This window comes from Aethalodelphis obliquidens, unplaced genomic scaffold (assembly GCF_003676395.1).
Source record: "Aethalodelphis obliquidens isolate GAN/ISIS:26980383/991018 unplaced genomic scaffold, ASM367639v1 scaffold6, whole genome shotgun sequence".
Classification (NCBI taxonomy): Eukaryota; Metazoa; Chordata; class Mammalia; order Artiodactyla; family Delphinidae; genus Aethalodelphis; species Aethalodelphis obliquidens.
In genome coordinates, this window is record NW_020837950.1 from 18,446,772 (window position 1) to 18,451,419 (window position 4,648).

General features: G+C 38.9%; 1 pseudogene; it reads right to left on the reverse strand.

Annotated features, from left to right (window-relative positions):
- Positions 1 to 1,217: 1,217 nt before the first annotated feature.
- On the reverse strand, positions 1,218 to 4,184 carry LOC113619240 (UBX domain-containing protein 6 pseudogene; annotated as a pseudogene).
- Positions 4,185 to 4,648: the final 464 nt, after the last annotated feature.

A 4,648-nucleotide genomic window follows, 5' to 3' on the forward strand; every position in this document is an offset into this window, starting at 1 on the left:
GGACTGAATTCTGTTTGGTCCCTTCACCCCACTCCCACACTTATCCTGTCCCAGTCATATTTTGAAGCCCTAACCCTCAATGTAATGATATTTAGTGATGAGGTCTTTGGGAGATAATTTGGTTTAGAAGATATCATGAGGGTGGAGCCCTCATAATGGGATTAGTGTCCTTATAAGAAGAGACACCAGAGAAGTTGGTCTCTCTCTCCTCTCTCATCCAGATAAAGAAACAGCCAGAAGAGGGCTGTCTGCAAGCCACAGAGAGCTCTCACCAGAACCAGACCATGCTGGCAACTAATCTTGCATTTCTCAGCCCCTAGAACTTTGAGAAATAAATCTCTGTTGTTTAAGCCACCCAGTCTACAGCACTTTGTTATGGCAGCCCAAGCTAATATACATTTTAATTGTATTTTCTTTTTTCCACTTTTGATTTCCTATTACCCTTCCTTTGCTTAGCAGCCAGGGTGATAATTTAAATGCCTATATTATACTTTGTATAAAACATTTCCAATGGCTTTCTTACCTTTAGAATAAAATTCAAACTTGTTATCCTGATCTTGTTCATATTTACCTTTCTGATCTCACGTTGCACTATATTATTCTCCCACTTTTCCACTATGTTTCAGCCACACTGGCCTTCTTGTCACATCTTTAACATGGATACTGTCTCAGTGAGTTCAAACCAAAAATATTCCTCCTCTGATCTTTGCTTCATTGGCTCCTTTCTAGGAGCCCAGCAATTTAAGTTAGCCACTATCTCACTCTAAATTGTAAGACCTTATTTTAATTATTTTCTTTTTGTACATGATATATATTCTTATTTATTTAGCTTGTATGTTGTCCATCACTGCCTAAAATAAGGTAAACTTGATTCTTCCTTGTCCAACAATCTTTTTCAGTGCTTACTATAGTAAGAAATAAATATTCAGTAAAACAATAAAGTTTTGTGTAGAAATTAAATATGATGCTAATACCCACTGTTGCAATAGCGTCTGATAATCTTTTTTTGAGACTGTAAAACTGGCATTATCTGACAAGATTTAAAATGGAAATGCCCTTGAACTACTAATTCTACTTCTTTCAATCTGTCTACTTGCTTAAATCTATCCTTCAGTTATGGTCTCATAATGAATATATATATATATATATATATATATATATATATATATATATATATAAAATTTTTTGGGGTGTGTCAAGCCAACCCTGCTTTTATTTCAAGAGATTTTCTCCATGGCTGACAGGAGCTCAGGTTTAAGGATACAGGACTTCTGCTCGGCGCCCACAGCCTTGAAGTCCTCTAGAAAGGCCACCCCCACATGAAAGTCAGGAGGGCTGAGGGCATCAGCCAACACTCTTTCAAGGCCAGGTTCCCGTCCTCCAATAACTTGTGTGCTCTGGAAACCAGCAGCTCCAATGCAGCCAGTCACTCTGCAAGGCCTCCAGGATGAATTCACGCAGTACCGTGAGCTCCCTGATGTGCCGTGATCTTAGAAGGTCCACTGGAGGAGGCAGTGGTCTGGGGAGCTGACTCATAGCAGCATGTAGGTGTATTTTGCATCTCTCTAGCTCCTCCTTCTGCACTGCCTTGGTGCACACCACGCTCAGCCCCTCCTTAGCCTCAAACCTGAGCCTCTGCTCTGACTTGATCTTCTCTGCTGTGAGGTTGAAGAAGACCCAGCAGGTAGAACTGAGAGGCCAGGGGTGAGCACGGGAAGGTCCAGCGCTGTGGGTCAGTGCTCCACACCGGCTCTGGGTGCAGCAGCTGCTCCTGGTGCCTCTCCAATTTCCAGGGCTGGAACAGGGCAGCCTTGCTCAGCATGCAGAACTCTTCAGGGCACTCTTGATTGGAAGCTGGAAGCATCGCCTTCTGGAAGCCACCAGCCTCAAAAACTTATGGGTCCTTTCCAGGCTGTAAATGCATTCCTGAAACACCTTGTTCTATAGCTTGATCTCCTGGTACTTCTCCTCTGGATGCAGAAGGATATTGTCCAGGTATTGGCGATTGTGTCCATACCCAGCTTCACCCTGTTGCACAATTACTGGGTCAGTGAAGAAGTGTAGAGAGAATGATCCATTTGATGTGGGCATCCCTCTGGTCCTTCCTCACAGTGATCCCTGTGAGTGGGCAGGTGAAGTACACTCCAGGCTCAGCCATGGGTAGAGGATTCTTTGGGCTCGAGCACCATGTTGGTGCCTGGGGCCTCCAGCCTCCCATTCAGAGTTCCTTCAGCTCTAAGTTCCTTTCTCACCTGACTCTGAATGGAATCCTGTGTTGGGAGTCTCAGGGCCCTGAGTTACTTATGCTCAAGTCGACTACAGCAGCTGCTGCCACCATCTGCACCTTATCGGTGGGTCCCCGGCTGCAGACTATAAAAGAAATGTGTACTAATGATATATCATTTATAGCATCATTGGTAATTGTGAAAAACTGGAAACAAACTAAAAATTCAGCAAAAATATAGTGATTAACCATACACTACTTGTGTCTCATTGCATAGAAGACATCAAACAAATGACACTGCTGATCATAAGTCATACCATTATATTTATAACATCAAGGGGAAAAGAAGCTCTAACCAATTACAATTATAAAATAAAATCAATTATAGATCATAAATAAACTTCAGAGATATAAAACACAAAAAATCTATATCTTAGAAACAATTAAATATAGTTTACCAGAGGAGACTTTAAAATACTGAATTGTTTCATGTATTTTGCAGTTGTTCTAAAATAGTTGGGTGTGTGCATGCATGTGGGTGTGTGTGCACATATATGTATAACAAGTTGTGTGCTGCTAAAATTTTGAGAACTGACTTTTCCCCTGCAATGACCACCCCCCAAATCCCTATTTATAGTGTTTGTCAATTTCATAGTGTATATATTTCCACTATGCCTTATTTCAAGCTACCAACATGATGTGACTTATGGGGATTTGGGGAAAGATGCACACAGTTGGCTTTTGTAAGCCAGTATGAGACAGCTCCAGCATACTACTGCAAATAGTTATGGATACAGTCCAGGGCCTTTTTAATTTTCTATGAATGTATCTATGTATCTATCTACATGCATATATCTGTGTGTATTTATATATGTATGTCTAAATATGCATATGTATTTTTTAGAAAAAGTCTGTATATATGTTATGGAAGTTGGTATAAATTTGGAGTTGTTTTCTTGACAGATCTCTGTTTAACAGGCACAACACACTAGGATGTCCCCTTTTCATCCATAAAATATATTGACCGTGGTTGCCCAAGGCAGCCTGAAAATTAGTGATTAGTAGGTTTCTCTCAATTATGGTCATGAACTTCTCCTCCCACCAAAAGAGTTGGGTACTTAACAACATTCTATTGTTCCCAAATCTGTTTAAACTGGTGGCACATTTTCTTATAATTGGTTCATTTATTTAACAATCAGACATGCTTATAAAATGTGAATGAAAAAGAAACAGTATTGTTGTTTCTCTGAAAACAAAATTAAGTAATTTTATGTAATCTAATGATGTCAAATTAAAAAAAAAATCATTGCTCTCATTTTGGGAGGAGACAAAAATAGATAAAATTTGGGGATATATATATATATATATATAATGCATATACATTATATGCATATATAAAAGTCTAACAAGATTCTGCATTCAAATTATTTTTAAAGGGTTCTTAAGTACTCACTTCCCTTACATCAGAAATAGAAGTCAAAGAAAATGTGCTTCATTCAAGAAAGTAATGATGTTAAGAACATAATAATAATCTCAAAGAAAAGACCTTGATTGTATATGGTGGCTTTGTAAAGTGTCAATGGAGTGCCAGGTTGTACTTGGTTCCTCAGAGTTCCCTTTCCAGTATGTTTCTGGTTAAGGTAGCCCACAAGAGACATTTGTGCACTAGGTTTAGAGGATTGAAGTAAAGCAGCAGCCATATATATATATTTTTTTATGCTCAGAAGTTTGGGTCAGTGTCATCAGGTACTTTTATAGCTGACTCAAATTGTCAGTCATTTGACGCTTACCTTGTCAGCATGGGGTTGCTGCTGATCCTACAGCTGTTCCAGATGTTCTTTGATCCTCCTTCAGATTCTGACTCTTGAGTCAAGGGTGGGGTTAGCTCCAAGATGAAGGATGCCAGCTTCTCCTGAAGGACACCCACATCATCAAGGTTAAACTTAGTAAGAACTGACATGGCCTCCAATCCTTAGGTGAATTCCTGTATATGCTTGTAGGGTTCCTATTGTTCACACTTATCTTCTGTTTCCAACAGCCTGCCTTGAAGAAGTCAAGTCCCAGAGTTAGACATGAAGACAACTGGTATACTGTATTTCCAAATATGATATAACAAACTCAATTTATTTACCTATGATTCCCATTTTAACTGTTTTTTTTTGTCCTATTTAACTGAAAACCACTGATCATTACGACACCAGATAACACAGCTTCTATATATACTCTAATACTCAATAAAGGTCATGTCAAGTTGGGAAAAAAAAGCTTCACTATTACAAAGCTGAAGATTGTACAAATTTTATTGAGAAAAAAAAACCTTTTATAACACCAATTTGGCAGCATATATCTTATCTTCAGTCTTAAAAAAACTGTATCCTAAAATCTAACACATTTCCACTATTTAACCTAAAAGGATAGTAATGC